General features: G+C 39.2%; 1 pseudogene; it reads left to right on the forward strand.

The window, feature by feature from the left end:
• The first annotated feature begins 1663 nt into the window (after positions 1-1663).
• LOC133245317 (ATP synthase subunit e, mitochondrial-like) lies at positions 1664-1934 on the forward strand (annotated as a pseudogene).
• Positions 1935-7970: the final 6036 nt, after the last annotated feature.

The following is a 7970-nucleotide window of genomic DNA, read 5'->3' on the forward strand; positions in this document are numbered from 1 at the left end:
TTCCTTAAAAAACTGGAAATAGAACTGCCTTATGATCCAGCAACCCCACTGCTGGGCATACACACTGAGGAAACCAGAAGGGAAAGAGACACGTGTACCCCAATGTTCATCGCAGCACTGTTTATAATAGCCAAGATGGAAGCAACCTAGATGTCCATCAGCAGATGAATGGATAAGAAAGCTGTGGTACATATACACAATGGAGTATTACTCAGCCATTAAAAAGAATACATTTGAATCAGTTCTAATGAGGTGGATGAAACTGGAGCCTATTATACAGAGTGAAGTAAGCCAGAAGGAAAAACATAAATACAGTATACTAACGCATATATATGGAATTTAGAAAGATGGTAACAATAACCTGGTGTACGAGACAGCAAAAGAGACACTGATGTATAGAACAGTCTTATGGACTCTGTGGGAGAGGGAGAGGGTGGGAAGATGTGGGAGAATGGCAATGAAACATGTAAATATCATGTAGGAAACGAGTTGCCAGTCCAGGTTCAATGCATGATGCTGGATGCTTGGGGCTGGTGCACTGGGACGGCCCAGAGGGATGGTATGGGGAGGGAGGAGGGAGGAGGGTTCGGGATGGGGAACACATGTATACCTGTGGCGGATTCATTTTGATATTTGGCAAAACTAATACAATTATGTAAAGTTTAAAAATAAAATAAAATTGGAAGAAAAAAAAAAAAAAAGAATGTTTAAACAAAACAAAGTCTTAAAAGCTTTTCATATAAAAAATATTAATAAAGCAAACCTTATAAAACTCAATATTGGCTGCTTTCAGAAAAAGAAACACATTTTGAAACCTCCTAAAGAAATAACAAATCCGACACACCTTAAGAACACAGAATTTCTTAAATAATACGTGCTAAATATTATCCTTCATTCTACTGTGGATATAAACTTCCTTTTTTGGCTGTGCTGGGTCTTCCTTGCTACGTAGGGTTTCCTCTAGTTGCAGCGATGAGCAGGGACTACTTTTTGTTGTAATATGCAGGCCCCTCACTGAGATGCCTTCTCATGTTGCGGAGCACAGTCTCCAGGCATGCAGACTTCAGTAGTTGCAGCACGTGGGCTCAATAATTAAGGCTCTCAGACTCTAGAGCACAGGCTCAATAGTTGTGGCACCTGGGTTTAGTTGCTCTGCAGCATGTGGGATCTTCCTGGACCAGGGATCGAACCCAGATCTCCTGCATTGGCAGGCAGATTCATTATCATTGAACCACCAGGGAAGCCCTGATGTAAACTTAACCTTCTTGATTTTTATTGTAAAGTGCTTTCTAGACAGGCTCTAACAACCCATGCTCTTGCTAGCATTGTTTGAGAATGTCTATTTCACTATATCCTTGCCGACAGTATGATCGTTTTTTTCAACTTTCTAACTAGTAAGATTGCCGTAACATTTTAAAGAAAGTTGTTTCCTTTGACCTTTGCGTCACTGGTATTCGTAACATTAGTCTTATCTAGGTAATAAAACACAAATCTAAAAACTCGGAAACATGATATTATTCTTGGTTCTGTTGCAGATTTTTGAATCTGGCCAAATATTTGTTTTCAGTTAGAAAAAGAAATTTTCAAAAAGGACTGTTAGTAGTTCTCACTCTTCTTTCTCGAAATAGTAACTTTAAAAAAATAAGAACTGAGCACAGAGAAGATGGTGCTGCCAACGCATGTCTCTCCCTCATCAAGCTCGGCCACTGCTCTGCTCTGTTCCTGGGCTTGACCTATGAAGCCAAGTCTACAATTACCTGAAACACTGGGCAGGAGAGGAGAGGGTAGCAGCTGAGGAGAAAGAGAAGCAGGGTGAGCTGAAACGCGTTCAGAGAGAATTGGCAGAAACCCAAGAGGACTGCATATTAAAGTGATCCTGCCTTTCTCTGGAGCAGTGTGAATGAATAAAGCTTTCTGTCCTCTGTGAATGAGAGTGGATGAATGAATATGTAAATAGATAAATAAAATATAACAGAGAAAGTTGATACATTTAAATATGCTAAATCGATAGTGAATATTTGCTTAATCATTCGTTCAACATTTGTTGAGACCCACTAACATGCCAGGCAGGTGTAAGGAATCAGAGCTGACGCCAGAGACCTCACCCTCTGGTAGGGGACACAGACTAGCAATCAGGCAACATGCAGCTCTGTGTGTCTTTATCCAAAGAATTTGGGCCACAAGTGTCTCAGAAACAACACTATTTGTGGATTTTTTAGGAAGGTAAGACAATACTTACATATAACCAGAAATGGCTTCTGCTGGAGCCTGGGACAGCCTCCCAATAAACAAATACAGCAACATTTCCCTAATAGAACAACATTACAATAGCCTCATGTCTGTTCACATCAGATTTTGCTGTTAATATGTTTTGGCACCAGTTTTAAAATAAACTTTTGGCTTTCAGAGCTTTTTGGATTTTGGAGTTGTAAATAAGGGAATGTAAACTTGAAAACGGTGTCATACATTCTAGGAGAGAGGTAAGAATGGAATACTATGGCAGTGTATGGGAATGGCACCTGACCAGACTGACAGGCTCAGGAAGATGAGTGGAGAGAAAATAGAGGTTGGTATATAAATGCCAATGAAATGCAAATATTTTATTGTATTATTGTTCCAGGGAGATGTGAGAGAAGTTGAGGAAGAGATGATCACCTGATGATGAGCTCTGAAAGACTGCTTTGGGGTTTTCTTACTTTATTGTTGCGTTACAAACTGTTAGATACTTCTTTCTGCTGTGTTACAAAGTTAACGATGAAAATACTAATGCCTGGTCTATTCAATTTCCTTACTGGTAGAATAAAAAATATTGCAAATCTGTGAAATAGCAGTATGTCATTTAAACACTCAACTATTTCTTGCACATCTATGCTACCATACCTGTTTTTATACTTTCTCACATTGCTCTCTCTGGCCCCAGACAGGCTAGATATTACACCACCGTGCAGAAATGGTTATCTCACTCTCATGCCTGGAAACCTTTTAGAGTGCCCCACTAGGAGGTGGTGGGGAGATTCTATATTGCTCTCTCTCTCTCTCAATATATACTGTATAGGGCAGGAACGGGTCATCAACGGACATACAAACTTGGTAGGAACACAAATACAAGGAAGCTTTGTGAGGATGGCAAACTTAACGATAAAGGACAGGAGGGGCAAAAAGGCTAAATGCCAAGCTCAGGAGAGATGTGTGAAAAAACATGAGACAGACCAGTCAAGAGCTTACACTGAAGATGCCTTTTGGATTGAAATGTAAGGAAAGCAGAGCTAGAACTAGAATCCCTTTAACATGGGCTTTAAAATATCTCAATGTGTGAAATATTTGTATGTGACAAGTCACTTCTAAAGTTCGTTTTGCTTAATATTTTTAAGATTCTGCTTTTCCAAGCTTAACTGGCACAAATTATTTGCACTATTTTTCAAGGCAGCCTTTCTTAAGTAAATGCCAATTCAGGACCTGATCAAGTTATACATTAGCTAAATTAAAAGAATCCATTGGGAATCTATTAAAAAGTAACCAGCACAGGAGATAAACCCTAAAGTTAGTCATTAGAAAAGTGAATCAGGGAAATTTGAACCAATATGATTTTACTATGTTGTCTTATCATCCTTATGGATGTAAAAAAATTTTTTTAATCCTTAAAACATATCTAATAGTTCAATAAATATACCTTTAAAATATTTAAAAGCTTTAGGACATTCCTGGGTTTGCACACTGCAATGTACTTACAAAGTGCAAAACATCAGCTGTTATTTTGCCTAGCTGGGACAAAGGGCACTGAATATTAAAACTTCAAAAATGGTCATTTGAATTGTATTACGACTATGCAAACCACATGAGCTTGACTAACCATGAAAAATGCAAAATCCTTTTCATTTCTCGTTCCTTAACTTGAACTTTAATATGAGGGCAAGGACAGAAAGAGAGGCATCTAATGTCTCTTTCCCTTTCCTTTTCATACATCCTAAGATATGGGGGATCCTAATTCTGCTAAGGTCTCTTTAATGCCTCCCATCTCTAAATACAGTATTTACCTAACTGGCAATTTATTTCAGTGGCAGTTAAAAAGAAAAAAAACTGTTCCATAGGGAATCTAATTTTCCTGAAGTAAGATTGACATAAAGCTTTGATTGTGAGTATATTGGGGAAGTGGGGAATAAGAAGGAATTAAATTCCTTTTTGTGCAAACAGGGGACTGCACTCCCTGAAATAATCTTATTTTTAAATAGGTTTTAAAGATTAGGAAAATAAGGCTCAGAGGTGGAACTACTAGTCCACAGTGGAGACAGTTCATAGGACACCCAGTCAAAACCAGAATTCAGACCCCTGCACAGTATGCTTTTATTCTCACAGTATGCTTAATATTTATTAAGTAGTGATTTAGTTTTATTTAGTAGTACCTATTGAATGTCAGATATTGCACAGGAGATATAGCAGTAAACAAGTCATAAAATAATCCCTCACTTTACAGACTTCATTTAGGTGGAAAAGACAGAAAATAAACAAGAGAAGTAAAATATATAATAATTTTAATGGTGGAAGTACTATGAAGAAAAATAAAGCAAGAAGGGAGCCAAGGCACAAAGCAAAGAGAAACTGTAAATTTAAATAAGTTGTTTAGAATAACTACACTGGAAAAGACATTTGAACAAAGGTTTAAAGGACATGAGACATTGGACATGTGAATATCCAACAGAAGAGCATTCTAGGAAGAGACATAAATGCAGAAACCCTCATCTGAGAGGACATCTAGCATATTCAAGGAAAAACAAGGAGGGCAGTGTGGCTGGAGCAGTGGGCAAGGCAGAGAGTACAGGAAATGAGGACATGTTGTATAGTATAGGGTTTGTCTGCCTTTCATTCTAGGTGAGGCTAGAAGTCAGTGGAACATTCTGAGCAGAAGATTGAGTGAGTGAAGTTGCTCAGTCGTGTCTGACTCTTTGCGACCCCATGGGCTGTAGCCTACCAGGCTCCTCTGTCCATGGGATTTTCCAGGCAAGAATACTGGAGTGGGTTGCCATTTTCTTTTCCAGGAGATCTTCCCGACCCAGGGATTGAACCCAGGTCTCCCACATTGTAGGCAGATGCTTTACCGTCTGAGCCACCAGGGAAGTCCATGAGCAGAAGATTGACAGGGTGTAAAGTATATTATAGTTGAATCACGTTGGTTGCTCTTAGCAGAAGTCTGGACATGCAGTGGTGGAAGAAAGAAGACTGGTTCAGAAATTTTCAACAATGATTACAGTGAAATGTGGGAGAGGCCAGAGTTACAGAAGAGAAAGTGTTGATATGTGGTTAGTTCTGGAGATATTTTGAAGGTTAAGTCAAGAGGATTTCTTGACTGTTTGGGTATGAGTGGGAGAAAGGAGGAGAGGAGTCAAGAGTAATTCCAAAGTTTGTAGACGAGCAACTGAATGAGGGAGTTGTCATTTATTGAAATGAGGAAGGCTTTAAGAACAACAGATTGTGAAAAGACTGGGGAATTCCATTTTAAATATGCTGAGTTTGAGATAGTGTTTAAGACATCCAGGTAGAGATCAAACAGTCACTTATATCTACAAATTGGGAGTTTAGGCAGAAGGCCTGGACTGGAGATATAAATGTGGGATCAGTAGCTTATACATGATATGCAAGCTGCAAGACTGGATGAAGTTATTAGGGGAGCAATTATGGACAGAGAAAAGGTCACCCTCCCAACACAGGTAGAGGACTGAACTCCGGAGCAGTCCAATGTTTAGAGATTAGAAAAATGAGAGCTATCAGCGAAATGCAAGATTAACTATTTCAAATGCATCTTCATTACCTGAAATGAGTACTGAAAACTGGCCACTGCATTTAGCAATCTGAATGTCATTGGTCGTTTCAAGTGCAGTGTCCATGGAATGCTGGTTTGCCTGAGAGGAGTGGGTTCAGGAGTGAGGGGCAGAGGAGAGGAGTGGGAGATGGCCTGGTGTCAGTTCTTACGTACTTGCCTTGATATTTCTATGTGGTTGCTAAGTGTAAAGAATCTTTTAGGAATTATAACAATAACTGTTTACTAAATTCCTTTTATATTATAGGCTTGTGGTATGCACTTAATACATTTAAAAAAGAATAACTCCTTGCAACAAAATGTAGTTTACAAATGAACAAAGTGATGATTAAAGAGGTTAAGTAACTTTCCCAGCACAGCATGTCTGGTAAATGGCAGAGCCAGAATTTGAATTTAGGTCTGTTTCATGCCAAGTCTTCATTCTTAACCACTGTGTTGCATTGCCTTTAAATATGACAAGGCCATGTTACATTGCCAATTAAATATTAAACAGTCCCGTAAAAGTAATTCCCTCCTGAGGTTAAATACTAGCTTGGAAGGAAGAATGCACAGAGGTAAATGAAGTTCCTCTCTCCTTGTTGGTTAAGGTTTCTTATTCTCTAGCAGGCACAATAGGGAGAACTGAATAGGGTTGTTCATCATTTCAGCTGTCAGCCAACTCCCACCCGGTCACTGTATATGAAGGCTTTTTTGACATAAAATGGTTTAATGAACCAATTTTGAAGACATGTTGTTAATTTCAAGTAACTCCCATTGGGAAAAATTCAGCCCTTTGAGAATTAACAAAAAAGGAGTACCAGGGTATGTCTATAAGTCCAATACACCAAATACTAGGAGAGTAATTTGTTTGTTTGTTTTTCTTATCTGGTTGTGTTGTCTTTTTGCATGAAAAGCAGTGATATACCTTAGCAGAGAAGTGAAGTGAAGTATTAGTTGTTCGATCATGTCGGGCTCTTTCTGACATGGACTGTAGACCACCAGGCTTCTCTGTCCATGGAATTCTCCAGGCAAAACTACTGGAGTGGTTTGCCATTTCCTCTTCCAGGGGATCTTCCCAATCCAGGGATTGAATCTGGGTCTTCAGAATTGAAGACAGATTCTTTACCTTCTGAGCCACCAGTGTAGCATAGAAGGATTTGTGGTAAAGTGTGACAGACAAATCTCCTAATACCCTGTAGGCCCACTTCCTGCCCACACTTTCCATTCAGTTTCAAGTGGTGCTTTAATTTATCCTCATACTCAGCTACTGAACCTTCTGGCTTGGGCTCCGTGGGATAAGAGGAGGGTAACATCAAACAGAATGTTGATGGAGAATGTTGATAGCCGCATGGCTATCAAGAGAAACACAAGAGTATCAGAATTGTCTCTGTTCTGAAAGCCTGAGCTTTATAATTCTGTTACAGCTTGGCCCAGTATGAAGGAAAGAAAAGGGTTAAAGTAGCAAATAGACCTTCCTTAGGAAGTACTACAGCTTTGTATCAGCTGACTTTGTACTTTTTGTGTGTGGTATTAGGGAGGAAAAAAAACACTGCAGTTTAGTATGATAATCACATATTAAGTAAGGCAAGAAAACCAGAAGAGCTAGTGAAAATATTTGGGGGAATTCTGAAGAGGTTACAAACCAGCAAATGTTACCAGGTAAAAAAAAAAACAAGGGATAGCATGATTATGTTGTTGTTCAGTCACTAAGTTTGTCTGACTTGTTTCGACAAAGTCATAAAGCACACCAAGCTCCCCTGTCCTTCCTTATCTCCTACAGTTTGCTCAAATTCATGTCCATTGAGTTCGTGATGCTATTTAACCATCTCATCTTCTGTCATCCCCTTTTCCTTTTATCTTGAGTCAACTCTTCGCATCAGGTGGCCAAAAGTATTGGAGCTTCAGTTTCAGCATCAGTCCTTCCAATGACTGTTTGGGGTTTATTTACTGTAGGATTGACTAGTTTGATCTCTTTATGGGTATAGGGTAGAATTGAAACTGAGTCCCCATAAAACTGAGTTACTCTACGGAGTTTATGATTAACCTCTCCATCTAAAACATCATACCCTTTCTAGTCCCACTCCTGTGCCCCTCAGGAATGAGGAGTTATCAAAGAAAAGTGAAAGTGAAAGTCGCTCAGTAGTGTTTGACTCTTTGCGACCCCATGCACTATACTGTC

Source organism: Bos javanicus, chromosome 3 (assembly GCF_032452875.1).
Source record: "Bos javanicus breed banteng chromosome 3, ARS-OSU_banteng_1.0, whole genome shotgun sequence".
Classification (NCBI taxonomy): domain Eukaryota; kingdom Metazoa; phylum Chordata; class Mammalia; order Artiodactyla; family Bovidae; genus Bos; species Bos javanicus.